The sequence below is a fragment of the Lactuca sativa genome, chromosome 5 (genome assembly GCF_002870075.4).
Source record: "Lactuca sativa cultivar Salinas chromosome 5, Lsat_Salinas_v11, whole genome shotgun sequence".
In the NCBI taxonomy this organism is placed as follows: domain Eukaryota; kingdom Viridiplantae; phylum Streptophyta; class Magnoliopsida; order Asterales; family Asteraceae; genus Lactuca; species Lactuca sativa.
The window spans coordinates 125457896-125473775 of NC_056627.2; the positions used below are offsets into that span (position 1 = coordinate 125457896).

At 37.5% G+C, this 15880-nt stretch overlaps 1 pseudogene; it reads left to right on the forward strand.

The window, feature by feature from the left end:
* Nucleotides 1-2232: 2232 nt before the first annotated feature.
* LOC111881458 (uncharacterized) lies at nt 2233-2808 on the forward strand (annotated as a pseudogene).
* Nucleotides 2809-15880: the final 13072 nt, after the last annotated feature.

A 15880-nucleotide genomic window follows, 5' to 3' on the forward strand; every position in this document is an offset into this window, starting at 1 on the left:
TAGTACGTGCTAGGGTTTTTGGTGGTGATCGACGGGTACGAGACATAATAGAACAACTGAATAGTCTATTACAAAGGGTTGAAATCTTATGGAATGGAGATGATAGAGTTTAGCTTTCACCTTCGTCAAATCTTAAGGCGGAATAAGACTGTTGAGATTGAGGTTTTTTTGCTCCCAAAAATAGACCTTACAAAATCATTACGATCGAGGCCTCTATGACGCAGAACTAGGGATTCTAAGCCCAACAAGGTTTCCTCCTCTCCTTGAATTCACGTTTTCAAAACCTAAAAGGCAATTTAGGTTTCTATCTCCTATTTTAGAATTATCTTATTAAATCGTCTTACTCCTTCACCCAGCTTGGCTACGGATACCCGGTATGGCAACACAACCCTGCGACTTGGTTAGTCTCGAGCCTACAAGGGTCGTTGAAACCCTCAAGAATCTCACCACAAGGTTTCATGACTACAAAGTGGTTGATTTCGTGAACTTGTTACCCACTGCCAATGATGGAACCATCAGGCATTTATATATACAGGTGAGTAATCAAATCTTAGTATAGTCATCAGTAAATACTTTTTTTTTTCTGAATTACGATGTTTGTAAATATTTTGAATCTTCTAAACACAATAGATGTTTTATTTCTCTACACTCCTACAACTCAGGCTACTACTCGTTATTTTTGGTTGCTTTGTTACTATATAAGACAACGACCTGGTAATCTTTGAATAATTAATCACCGCCTGTTTAGGGATACTTTGTGGTGAACACCAACTATTTGATAAAATGCCCCAATGAGTGACTATTGTGTTTTAATGCTATATTATATATTTTGAGCAAGGAACTACACATGTTTTTATTAAATCTGAAGTGTAATGTACAATAGCAATAACATTGAGGTAGATTTCATGTACTGTTCTTTTATGTGTTACTATGAGACATGAATTAACCTCTGAAGAATCACCTGTTCAGATGTGATCATTGACAATGCGGATAAAACGTTTTATGGTCAAAAAGGGAAATCTATTCTAGTCGTTCTCTCTAACAAGGCAACCTTAAAGTTGATGTAGGTAAGATTTTGACCTATCTATGTTATAGTTTGTAGGATGAAACGTTTCAGATGTTCAATTTTGACCTATCTATGTTACAGTTTACTGTTTTTGTAGCAGTCTTGCTTGTGTTATCTGAACTGCTACTCGGGCTTGCCTTCTCAGCTACATCCCTTGCATTTTTGTGGTCAAAAAGCTGATCCATCTTCTTAACTAGTACCATGTAAGTACAATTCAACTAAGGTTTGAGTGCAAAACACTATAAAAACCTTTTTATGTGTGAACAACTCAATTGAAGGTTTGAAAGCTTTATTCATATTTATTTTCTTAATTTACAGCTGGTGGTGGAACTATGCTCATACCTTACCTTTGATTAAGTTAATCATGGAATGGAATGCAAAATTGCAAAAATACTACATTTCTATCTGTTTAATTTTTAATGACATTTTTTTTAAAATAAAAGTAATAAAAATATCATAGTTATGATGATTTACTTGGATTTTAAACAACTTTTATGTTCAGTTTCTTATTTTATAAAAAATAAATTCGTTAAATATAACAAAAATAATATATGGAATAGCATTCAAGTTATATGCCTGATTGGGGAGGACTCATGGTATCTACAAGAGCCACTATACATAAAATGGATAGAATGGGATTGTCGCAGTGGCTGCAGATTCCAATGTATGCTTGTTACGGAAAAAGAAAGAGAGAGAGAGAGAGCTAGCGATACAACTGTCAAATATCATGGAAAATGGCCACTCAGACGAGCCTTTAGGATTGAGGTGCATCAAATTCTTCTACATTACATCAACTTTTTGATAATTATTCATTCTTGACTCTTGAATCTTGATTTCAGGAAGCTGTGTCTGTGGCACTCTCTGCTCTTAATATTGTTGTTCAACTGTCTGAATCTAAGTAATGACCACTTTACCCTTCTATTTTGAAACAATAAAACACCATCTTTCCCACTTAACATATTACGTTGCCTCTATTAGTATTAAAAAGAAACACTAATGTTTCTTTTCTGGACTGTCTGAATCTGAGTAAATTACCATCTTACCCTTCTATTTACAAATGAGATTAATATGCCTCTGTTATCATTAACTTAAAAAGAAACACTCCTTTATATCAGTCCAGATTAACTCAAAAAGAAACAACGTAAGTTTTCTTGTTGAAATGATGAATGGCCATTTTACCCTTTAGGGATGTGGAAATGACATAGAAGCTAGATTACTCATCTGCAGCAGTAGTTATTGGATTTTCTCTCATAGTATCAATACTAAAAGCTTTCAGTATAAAAAGTGAAGCTACACGTGTCATGGTTGTAGCTCCTTTAATCGCCTTTGTAACTACCCACATTCTTTATTTAAAATGCTACAAATTTGACTATGGTAAGCGTTCATTTCCCCTCATAATACAAAAAGGAAAAGACCTTTTTAAGCTTTTTGACTTTTTAAACCTTTTATATAAAGATTTAAATATGAAGGCTTATGTTATAATGGGAGTAGCAAAGGTACTGATTTGGGGGGTATGGGCTGGAATTTTGAATCATCCATCTAAATGGAAGATTTGGGTTATGACAATTGGTGAAGGATTAATTATTTTATTTCAAATTTATGATTTTCCACCCTACAAGGGTTTTTTGGATGCCCATGCTATTTCACATGCCATTGTGGTTCCTGTTTCAAATATCTGGTGGAGCTTTATTCATGATGACAGTGAATATAGAACCAAAACACTCATGAAAAAAGCCAAGTGATATATCCAGAAGGGGTAAATTCTTAAATTTACACTCAACTTGTAACATCGTGTCTTTTTTCTTGTTCATTAGGGATTTAAGGTAGTCACGCTTATTCAGCTTTTGCTTGCGTGTTCACAAGTTTTTCTTTTCTTTTTGTATTAAAAGTTGTGTCGTCTTTTTTTTTTTTTAAATTTTCTTAAGCGGTTGGTTTTTATGGATTTAGATGTTGGTGTATGTACTGCTTAAATGCAAAGCTTCCTTTTGGCTTTTGTGTTATGGAGATTTTGTTGTGTTATTTCAGTTTTATCCAAGACGTGGTAGTCGGGGACGACTATTAACTTGGCGGAGCTGTTGTGGTGGGATCTGATAGGCACACTAGGTAAAACATCACGTTTTCCTTTATCCACCAGTTCAGTTAGAGGGATGATGTACTACAGAAGGGCGTTGAAGCTTCAAGCTTTCTTTGACATGGCTAATGAGCAAGGTAAGAATAAATATTTTAGCACCTTAATTTTGGTTTTATAATTAAACATTAATTTCGATTAAAATTCTATTTTATATTTATTGGCAAACCTTGCAGAAATGTTAGAATGTTATAAAGTTGTCAGCATTCCATCGGAAGATGAGAAGAAAAGTCAAAGCTCATTGAATGCTCGATTAGAGGCTATTGCTGTTAGTCCTTCAAATCATGAGACTTTTTTTGCGGACAAAAATGCCCCTGTGTGCCTAATATTAGAGCCAAGTTTTTAGTCCTTCAATTCATGACCGAAGCAATTCCATCCAGCTACTCAGACTCTTCTTTTCTTCTATATCAATTAGAGTCCACTCTTTAATTGGATCCTTTAACGTATGTTTTCCATGTGCTACTACTATACCAAATCTTATGATTAAAATATCGTATCTTTATCTTCTACTTTTCATTTGCAAAAAGTGATGAAGTGGGGTTTGTTCATCCATCCCAATTTGCTGCCATGAGTGACATTTCACAAGCTAATACTTCTGATATGGATATGGATTTCTGGAGTAAAGATCATAAATTAGGCATCTCAACTGATTGAATCCACCCATTATACACTGCTGCTAAACATGCATTTATGTCTTCATAGCAACAATATAAGATGTTGATAGGTTTACATTCAAAGAAAGTGGATAATATCTTAGCCACTTCATCTCCCCTAACTGATCTTCAAAACAAACTAATGAAGCATAGCATAGCACTTTTGCTGCTGAGTTGTGATTTTGGAACTGCAGGTTTCTTATATCCCTGAAAGATACTTTCTCTTATGTTTTTATACTTTACAGAAAGGAAATTGCATTAAACAAACAAAACATTGGGCTATATCTAGTCTCTGAATGAATAAGATCATGAAGCCAATGCACATGTGTTGGGCCTCCAAGTTGACTTCTGGGCACTGAGTAATTCTTCTTAATTCTTATAAATACATACAAATTTACAATGCAATGTAGTGGCTTCAACAGGTTTTCAACTTCCGTTATTGTTTAGTATTCGTCGCCAACAATGAGTTTCCCTCCTTGCCTTATAATTCTATCAACTTCTACAATCACAGGTGAAATTTTACACTTGCAAGCAAGTTATAAAAGTTATATAACATTATAATCAATGATCTTAATACAAACTCATGTAGCTTTTGTGTGCACTAGAATTATCTCTTTTTTATCATGGAGAAGAGATGGTCTGATGGAGGAGATTGTATGCCTCAGGGTACCCTTCAAAACTTAATATAAACTCATGACAGCAGAAATTGCAGCCTCTGACAAGAGCAAACTTAGTTTGTGCTTCATGTTCATTTTCAGGGGCGAACGACAATGCAAGGGCGTTATCGTCAAAAAGGTACCCTTCAAAACTTGCTACACCACACTCTACACCTAAAATTACTCTACTCAGGCTCAGGCATTTGATAGCATATTATAAAAGTGCAAATGCGATTATGAAAGAAATAGCATTGTATTTTCCATTTATTTCCTTATAGCATTCTGGTTTGTATTTTCAAAATATTTTTTTAGGGCGTTTTACTTTAATTTTTTTACCCATTATAGCTATGAGTAACCTCTTGAATTAAAAGGCCATGACGCGATTTTATACCATGTTATTGTCCATAGTCCATACACACTAAAGAATCTGGGATTTAAACTCAGATTAACATATTTTAAAAAATACTGGTCAACTAGGGGCTGATTTACATATCCAAAACATGTGTCCATGGATGCCTAATTTTGAGATTTTTTAGAGATTGTATGGAATTTTTAGATGGGCGCATGTTTTTTTATGGTCTTGAACACACTTTGTTTGTATTAAACATATAAATTTTATTTAATTAAAAAATCCCAACTCCCAAGTTTAAAAAGATGGTTAAGATGAGCTTTCACTTTCAAGTTTTGTTCTTTCATATTCACCAAAAAGCGAGCAAGCTTGGAGCCATAGGTAACATTTTGGAAGGTAGCTCTTACTTAGCCTCTTCCCTTCTATTGGGAGAAAATAACTGATGTTTTTATTTATCTTCTCCATCTTTCAACAACGTTTTTTTATTTATGATAGGAGATGGGTGATCAAGATGATACTTTCATGAAGAAGTTCGAAAAGCTGTTGTTTCAGATTTAATTGTTTATTGTCTATCCTGTTCACAAGTAACATTACAAATTTTAATAAAAAATGCTTATTTTTTATTTATTCTTTTTTAGCAATTCCTATACTTTTAAGGTATGCTAAATTAGCTATAGAGAAAGGGCTTGCACAGGGTTGTGATGGATCTTATATAAAACAACTTTATATGAACTATTTTACAAAGTTGAGGCTTTATATAAAACAACTTTAGTTGAAGCTTTACATAAGGTGATTATTAATTTTTTTATAATATAAATAAATTAATTCCATTTTTACCCTTTTAAGTACTCTATATGAACTATTTTACAAACTTTACTTGATCTTTTTCAGGAGCATTACAACCCAAGATAATTAATTGTGGCGTGACTCTAACTGCCTTTGGGATGCTACTGAGGTTTGTAGTAGAAACGATGGTTTTTAGTTCTCTTATCATGACTTTGCGAGGTGACGTCCTTTGTATTCCAGTTATTTACGTAAACATAATTGCTGATTTATACATATACACTCTAGGTACGTAACTACTGAATCATTTTCATATAAATTCATTCAAACTATCATAACCATAATTGATCATGTCCTGAAACCTAGATTTGCTTGAAATATTATTGGTGGCTAATTCTTTGCAATGAAGGAGATAATTGATGAAGGAATTGAAGTGTTGGTCCATGACAATGTAAGTATAGCATCCTACTCACTGTTATATTGTAGGTTATATGCAAGAAATAGCAATGTGCTTTAATTTATTTGAAAGTACAATGCTCTAGTATAGCTACCAAATGTCTCATTTTCATTAATTTGGGTAAAAAACTATTTTTATTGCCTATTAAGTCACTAAATTAACATTTTATGTTAAATATGTCACCATGCTTATAGTTTTTTCTGACTTCCATTTTTTTATAACATAATAAAACCTCACTCACTGATGTCATCTTTTCTGACTTCCATTTATTTATATAATTTTTATTTGGATCAGGAGGCTGTTGATGACAAAGCACTACAATCTGAAAGAGGCATCAAGTCACGTGCAATTCTTGGTAGATAGGTCAAAGGAATTGTCACAGAGCAGGTTGTTATAAGGCTTCACATGTTCAAAATAGCAATTTACTTTCTTTATTTTTTTATTGTAACATTATATATTGTAAGAAATAGAATTGTATGACATTAAACTTTATGCAATGGATTGTATTTTTTTTATATGGTATTTTATTTCTATTATGAGATAGTAAATGCAAATTTAATTTAAAAATTAATAAATATATAAATAAATTTTTTTTAAACATTCAAATTTACGATACGCAAAAATGTGTGTCATCTTCATTTATGACATGGCCTTCTTAACAGGGGGTTTAATGATACGCATTGTGTGTCATTAACACGCACGTCGTAAGGTTACGACACGTGAATGCGTGTCGTCTTCCTTTATGACAGGGCCTTCCTTGATACGCATTGCGTGTCGTAAATGCACGTCGTAAACGCGCGTCATAATCGCACGTCGTAAATGCGCGTCGTCTCTCTTTATGACAGGGCCTTCCTTGACGCGCATTTGCACGTCGTCTAAGCCTTTTATGATGCGCAATGAGTGTCGTAAAAGGCTGGTCTTCTAGTAGTGTGGCATACTTCAACTATACCGGCATCGGTGGTTGAAGTGATGTGTTGAGTTGGAGTTTTACACAAGCGAGCTCCTTTGTCATTTATCTCTATTCGACATTCCCTCTGGAAGTGTCCAAATTCGCCGCACTTGAAACAAGCCTGGTTTACTTGGGAAATTAGTCGTGCCGGCGCCCTGTAGAAACGGGCAGTGTGCCCCTTCCTGCGGCAATTCCAGCACTGCATCTCTTAGCAAGCTCCGATGTGGTGGTAGGTGCATTTGTCGCTCCTTGGAAGATATCCATCATAACAGTTGACGGGGGTTATAGTAGCAAATGAAGTGCTAGATGTTGTGACTGCTGTTGTGACCGCATGGGTAGTCATGGGTTGTCGTCTCTTTGTAGAACCTTGAGCCGACTTTTCCCCCTTTTTGTTGTCACACCCCCGGACCAGACGGCGGAAACGTCCGGAGGCGGTTGACTTCATTATGGAGTATCATAACAATTGAATATAAATGAAACAGATTAATCCAAGCATCATACATTGAGATAACCAACTTACATTGTTTACGTATTGTATTTGTTCTTTGAGTTACACAAAAGATACATAAGTAGAAAAGGATCCAAACTACAGCTAAATGGTCTTGCATCAGCGTCCCTTGTTTCCTGCTTACTAGATCCCTGAGAATACAAGTCGTTTTGAAAAGCGTCAACTAAAAAGTTGGTGAGTTCATAAGCATTTTTTGTATAAAATTGTTTACACTTGTTTAGAATCGTTCTCGTTGTACTTTCAGAAAATCATATATTTTCTATAAAATCATTTGAAGTCTTGCCTTGAACATCATGGATGTATGTGTGCATGTCATTACTTTTGTTCATCCTTATAAGGAGTGATTTTGAAATGTAGTGTGATTTGTAAAAGCGGGCTGTGTCCGAGAATAGTTCTTTTCAATAGTAGAAATCAACCGTGTCAAGAAAAATCCCTTATTTTCAAAGAGGAAATATGGTTGAAAATCATGTTCCTCTTATTGGCCAAAATTGAGCATGTGCGTTCTAGTTTATCGATATTGAAGTCGTAGAAAAATCGTTTTCTCCAGAAAATCCTATATTTTCTGCTATAAAATATTCGTAAGTTGTAGTTTATCGTTATCGAAATCGTAGAAAAATCGTTTTCTCCGGAAAATCCTATATTTTCTGCTATAAAATATTCATAAGTTCTAGTTTATCGTTATCGAAATCGAAGAAAAATCGTTTTCTCCAGAAAATCCTATATTTTCTGCTATAAAATATTCATAAGTTCTAGTTTATCGTTATCAAAATCGTAGAAAATCATTTTCCATAGAATCCCACGCTTTTTACTTTGTAAAATAGCAGTATTTCAACTCTATGCTTGTTAGGAGAAAGAATCATCATGGCTATTATGGACATTCTATGTGATGAAGAAGGACAGTCAACACAACAAATGCGAACCATCACCTATCACGTATAGGACAATCAACACAACGTGCAAAATTTTATTTATGAGGTTTTCCTTGCATAAATTTCTAGTTAATATAACATATTCTAGTGAGTTGTTATAACCATACTAATCATGACGGAGTGCATGTTTTGGCGTTTCTCTGGCGCCCTCGGTTTGGAAAAGACATTTGTCACCCTAGACTGCCCTGTCCAGCTGTAGCAAACAACGAAGGTACAGGGTCTCAGCCCCGTATAGATCTATACACAAATTTCCGCTCTCCCTCCAGGAGACTCTGGCTATAACTCCTTATAGGACTTGAACGTATACTAATATTGTTATATTTAGTTACTTTTGAGATTTGTCTGACTAGAACATTAACAACCTTTTGAGGAATCGTTAGAGATCCATTATTTGTTAAATAAATAACGAAACTCGTACTTATTGAATAGAAATATCGTTCACGTTCCATATCGTTGATTGTGCTCGTTAACTAGGTGCCCGTGTTCGTTCCTTTTCGTTTATTGAAAAATGAGTCATTTTAGTCAAAAGAAAAAGTGTCAAGTTATAATTTATATAAATTTATAACTACCAGTTATGACACACATTTTCTGTTTTTATGACATATATAACATTACTTATGTTCTTGGAGGTTTTATGACAGCAGCTTATGACATGCAAATATTTCTGTCTAAAAGGTCCTACTTGTATATTTTCTTGTCGCAATATTTTATATTGAATATTTATAAAATACCACCTAATAGTTTGCAATTAGTTCACAAATTTCCATTTTCGAAAATTACTAGAAGTGGTGTCCACTTATCAAGATTCGTATTATGCTTTTAGCTCTAGACATGAAAGCATAGATAAGGGGCTAATGTCACACCCCCGAACCAGACGGCGGAAACGTCTGAGGGCTGTAATGACTTAATTGAATACCATAACATTGAATATATATGAAACATAACAACATTCGTCACCATGCATTAATATAGTACAACCGATAAAGTTTACATGAAGTACATTGTTTAAACATTACATTCCCAAAAATAAATTGTTCGACTCGTTAATAAGTAAACTGCAAACCATCACCGAGTACATTTTCCTTTGATTCACTGATTACCTGAGAATACAAGTATTTTGGAAAACGTCAACATGTGAAATGTTGGTGAGTTCATAAGCGGTATTTGAAAAGCAATGTTTTGTATCATTTTGAAAACCACCAGAAAATCCGATATTTTCTGAAAAGAGCTTTTGAAAACATTTGTGAAGATCCATAGGTATGCTTGTTTGTTTCTATAGTTGTAAGAAAAATGTTCATCAAAATTGTGTACGTTTTGAAAATCGTGTGTATTGAAAAACCCTAGGAAAACCCGATGTTTTCCTAATTCTTTGAATTCCATGAAGTTAAAAATAAAACCATTGCAGCGCGTGAAGTCATTAATTCCAGGCGACGTCGGATTATTTTTGCGCATGATTAATTGCTATAAACACGCGTTACACAAACGACCCGTTTATAACTATACTAACGATCCCGTAGGCGTCGTCCGTACTAATCACGTTATCCGACCGCCCTGACTTCGAGTAATCCCACATCCGAAGAGAAAGAGGACACGAAGACCCTGATGACTCCATTAACCGGTTGGGGATAAAAAAAAGTACGAGGGGCCCTTGACCCGCCTCGCATGAAATACCGACTTTACTAGCAATACCATAGGACATTTGGGGACCAATAGTATATAAGCCATTGAAAGTCCTTTTACGCTGTGTTAGATCATGTAAGACCCAACAACTCGTAAGGTAGAAGTCTTCGGGCCTTAAGATCAGGTCATTGGGCTAGCTAGGCCCAACAAACAAGATTTTACACTTTGGGGCCCAAAGATGGTGCGTAGACATCTGTGCACTCTCACGTGTATATTGAATTACCAAATGTTTTCGTGTATGAATCGAGTTATCGTCGTGTTAGTATTTTCGGATTTGTTATTGATTCGAGACCGAATCAATTCGTTTAACAACGATTTTTGGTATTGTTGTGTATTGTATTACGTAGGTAGTCGCGGTGCCAATATTTGATCAAGTTGCATGTATTGAAATAGCCTTGAAAGTTTTCTGTTTTCAGCCCCTCATTGTTTGTAAAATTTACTTTTTCAACCCTCTAATTAAATAACTTTCCGGTTTGGTCCTTAAATCATTTTTCTTGACATTTTAACACCAAAAATTATTGAAATTAATATTTTTCAGCATATTTTTCATTGAAAACAGTTTAAGTCCCTGAAATTGCAGTTTTCTCGGCTATAACCCCTCTTTTTCGCAGTTTTTACAATTTTGGCCCAAATTGGAAAATTTTTGCAACTTTGGTCCTTTTTAAATTTGAAAAGCATTTTAAACCTTTGAAAAGTACTTGGAACACTAGCAGTCCACTGTTTTACAAAAAAAACACAGTTTTGGCCCTCCAAAACAGAAATTTTCGCATAATGGGCCCTATTGGGCCGAAATTGTCATTTTTAGCCCATTAAGCTTGAAATTTGTATTTTTTAATCCTCCATATGAGTATATTTCCAGAAAATATTTTATTGAAACTGTTTTGACACTCCTCATCCATCAGAATTCGTGATATGTCATTTTGGGCCCTTTAACTTTATATTTTTAACATTTTATGTCCAACAATTGAGTTTTTAGCCCAAAGAAGATGTTATTAAACCATTTAGCTATTTTTCTTGGAACACTTTGTATGTAGAAATATATTTGATGCTAGTATCATTTAACATAAAGTATATCTCGATTTTTAGCGGTTTATGGCTAGATCCAACATTATAAACACACCAAAACCACACATATAAGCATAGAAATCATACAAGGCATACAAAACACATATAGATCTACACTTTCACTTGTATTCCCCCCCCCCCCCCACAAAACTCATAAAAACAGAAAATAGGGGGTATGAAGCTCACCTTTGGATGTTGATTCGGTTTTTGAAGAAAGGATGGAAGAAAGCTTGGTGATTTTTGACCCTAGCACCCCTTGATGAAGATTTCGAGTTTATGGAGTTCTAAGACACAAGTTTATGATTTCATGAGAGTTAAGAAGAGATTTTTTGGAGATAAGAAGGAGTCCAAAGCATGGATCCAAGCATTAACTTACCTAGATAATGATTTTGGTGATGGATTCTCCTTGTGAAGCTCTTGATTCACGAAATTTTTGAAGGAGGAGGGAGGATTGTTCTTCAAGACTTAGAGAGTTCGGAATAGATTTTTGTGGTGTGTGTGGGTGTGTTTTCGGCCGAGAGTGAGTGAGAGGGAAGAAGGAATGAACTTTGAGGTGATGTATGCATGGGTATATGAGATATAATGCATGGATAACCATGAGGTAATAGTGAGGTGTCACTTGAAAGTCAACTCTCTTCATGTCCTCTTGGGTTTGGGCCTTGGGCCGAGAGTTTTGAAGGGAAAAGGAAAAATTTGGGCTTTTTGCCCCTAAGCCCAATATTAGAGTTAGTTTGGGTGAGTTTTAACCTAAAAGAATGTAGTATGATTTTTACGTTTTTGTGTTGGACTAGTTTAGGTCATTCATGGATCAAGGCTTTTAATTCATTTCATTCTAGGCCCACAATGGCCCGAAATGTTGGATTAAATGAATGTGGGTCCAATTAGAGTCCATTTAAGGGTTCTAAGCCCATGATAGTCAAATTGGAAGCTTATTGGTCCATTTGAGTCCAACAAGGAAGTCCTAGTCTAAAATGGACCTAAACAAGAACTTCTAGGGTTTCCAATTACTTGTTGACTATTTGTAGTACTTGTATGATGTATTTGATTGAAGTTTTTGAAGTCATATAATAGGTATCACACATGCTTTTAAGTTTTTGATTCACATTAACTTGCGTGTATAGATTACATGACACAAAATTTCAAGTGGTGACATCATCCCCCCGTTAGAGGGAATTTCGTCCCGAAATTCTGTTTGAAAGCTAGGTTTGAGAATGCTAGAATAGGTGAGGGTACTTTTGCTTCATTTGGTCTTCGCGTTCCCACGTGAATTCTGGCCCACGCTTTGCGTTCCACCGTACTTTCACGATCGGGATGCGACTTTGCTTAGTACGCTTCACCTCCATGTCCATGATTTCAGTTGGTTCTTCAACGAACAGGAGATTCTCGTTGATTTCGATCTCGTCAAGGGGAATGACGAGTGTTTCATCTGATAGACACTTCTTTAGATTAGAGACATGGAACACGGGGTGTACACTGTTCAGCTCTGCGGGTAGTTGCAGTCTGTAGGCTACCAGACCTATTCGGGCGACGATTTCGAAAGGTCCAATGTATCGCGGGTTCAGCTTTCCCCGTTTTCCGAAACGTATAACCCCTTTCCAGGGTGAGACTTTCAACAGTACTCGATCACCGACCTAAAATTCTAAGGGCTTTCGCCGTTTGTCGGCGTAGCTCTTTTGTCGGTCACGTGATGCTTGCAATCGAGCTCTGATTTGAACGATCTTTTCTGTGGTTTCGCGAATGATCTCCGGTCCCGTTAGTGCCCTGTCCGACGTATGTGTTCTTGCTAGCTGGGTATCACCTACTTCAGCCCAACATAACGGTGATCTACATTTACGCCCATACAGTGCTTCGAAAGGAGCTACCTTGATGCTCGAATGATAACTGTTGTTATATGAGAACTCGATCAAAGGTAGGTGGGTATCCCAAGACTTCCCAAAGTCTATCACACATGCACGAAGCATGTCTTCAAGCGTTTGAATGGTTCGCTCACTTTGGCCGTCCGTTTGTGGGTGATACGTGGTGCTCATGTCGAGATGAGTTCCCATTGCCTTGTGGAGTGATTGCCAAAAGCGCGAAGTGAATCTACTGTCCCTATCCGAGATAATAGACACTGGTACTCCGTGGAGTCTCACGATCTCCCGAATGTACAAACGTGTCAGTCTTTCCATCTTGTAGGTTTCTTTTATAGGCAGGAAATGGGCAGACTTCGTCAGTCGGTCGACTATTACCCATATGGTGTCCAGTCCGTCCGACGTCTTGGGTAGCTTGGTCACGAAATCCATAGAAATCCCCTCCCATTTCCACTCAGGGATTGCCGGTTGCTGTAACAATCCTGAGGGTTTCTGGTATTCCACCTTTACTTTGGCGCACGTAAGGCACTTACTAACGTAGGTCGCGATTTCCGCCTTCATGTCAGGCCACCAATAGTGTTGTTTAATATCCAAATACATCTTGTCTGAACCGGGATGAATGGAGTATCGTGTCTTGTGGGCTTCCTTCATAACGGCCTCCCTAAATCCTCCGATTTTTGGGACCCAAATACGGTTCATGAAGTAGTATACCCCATTCTCCCTTGTTTCTAGGTTCTTCTCCATCCCGCGCAATGCCTCGCTAGCTCTATTTTCCATTTTCATAGCCTCCGACTGGACTGATGCAATTTGAGTGGCCAGATGAGATTGAATGGTTATCGAGAGAGTTTTCGTACGGCGATTAGAGTACTCCTTCCGACTTAATGCATCAGCTACCACGTTGGCCTTGCCTGGGTGGTACTTGATCTCACATTCGTAGTCGTTTAGCAATTCAACCCATCTTCGTTGTCTCATGTTCAGCTCCTTCTGGTTCAAGATGTGCTGGAGACTCTTGTGGTCCGTGAAGATGGTGCACTTCGTAGCGTACAGGTAGTGCCTCCAAATTTTCAGAGCGAAGACCACGGCTCCCAATTCTAGGTCATGGGTCGTGTAATTTACTTCGTGCGTCTTTAGTTGGCGGGACGCGTTTGCTATCACTCTTCCACGTTGCATGAGAACGCAACCTAAGCCCTGATTCGACGCATCACAATAGACTACAAAATCTTCTGTTCCTTCAGGTAGAGATAGTACGGGAGCGCTACAGAGAGCTTGCTTCAAGGTTCGAAACGCAATCTCTTGTTTGTCTGTCCATTTAAATGGTACGCCCTTTTGTGTAAGCGAGGTAAGTGGCTTGGCGATCTTAGAGAAGTTTTGAATGAATCTCCTATAGTAGCCTGCTAGACCCAAGAATTGACGAATTTCGGTGGGCGTGGTCGGAGTTGCCCATCCTTCCACAGCTTTGACCTTAGAGGGATCCACATGAATTCCGTCTTGGCTAACTACGTGGCCTAGGAAGTTCACATTCCAGAGCCAGAACTCACACTTGGAGAGTTTGGCGTAAAGCTTTTCCGATCGTAGAGTTTCTAGGACTTGTCGGAGATGTCGGCCATGCTCCTCTTTGCTTCGAGAATAGATGAGGATGTCATCGATAAACACAGTGACGAAGTTGTCAAGGAACGGTCGGCAGATTCGATTCATTAGGTCCATAAATGCGGCAGGTGCATTTGTTAGACCGAAGGGCATTACAACGAATTCATAATGTCCGTAGCGGGTTCGGAAAGCGGTTTTAGGAATATCCTATTCCCGGACTTTGAGTTGGTGGTATCCGTACCGTAGATCTATTTTAGAAAAATAACTAGCTCCTTGAAGCTGGTCGAATAGATCATCGATTCGTGGAAGTGGGTAGCGGTTTTTAACAGTGAGTTTATTTAACTCTCTGTAATCGATGCACATTCTAAAAGATCCGTCCTTCTTTTTGACAAAGAGCACTGGAGCTCCCCATGGCGAGTAGCTAGGTCGGATAAATCCCTTGTCCAGAAGCTCACTGAGTTGGCTGGACAATTCCTGCATTTCAGCAGGAGCCAACCGATAGGGTGATTTAGCGAGAGGAGTTGCTCCTGGAACGAGGTCGATTCGGAACTCAACCTGTCTCTCTGGGGGTACTCCTGGAAGATCTTCAGGAAACACGTCTGGAAATTCACACGCTACCGGGATATCTTGAATGTTAGTATCTTCCTTGGTCTTATCCACTATGTGAGCCAAGAACGCCAAGTTGCTCTTTCGTAGATGTTTTTGTGCCTTGATGCATGAGATGAGGCGAAGATTCATGCTAGGTTTGTCTCTGTAAATTACTAGGGTTTCGTGATTTGGGAGACGAAGGCGAACGGCCTTCTCGTGGCACATAATCTCAGCATGGTGGGGGCTTAACCAATCCATGCCGATAATCACATCGAAACTCCTAATTAACACTGGCATTAGGTCTATTCGAAAGACATGTTGGTTAAGGGTTAGGGTACATCCGATGTAGATTTCCCCAGTGGATTCGGTTTTCCCATTGGCCATTTCCACCGTATAGGTTTCATTTAGCTTCTGGGGTTGTTGTTTTAATAAATGTTTAAACTTCTCGCTTACGAAACTTCGCTCCGCTCCGGTGTCAAATAAGATGCATGCATAAGTGTGGTTTAGGAGAAATGTACCAGTCACAACTGCGAGGTCCTGAACTGCCTCACCCTGACCCATAGTCAGCATCCTTCCTGCTCCTCTATTCCCTGAGTTGTTGTTGTTAAGGCAATCTCGGCGGAAATGCCCCG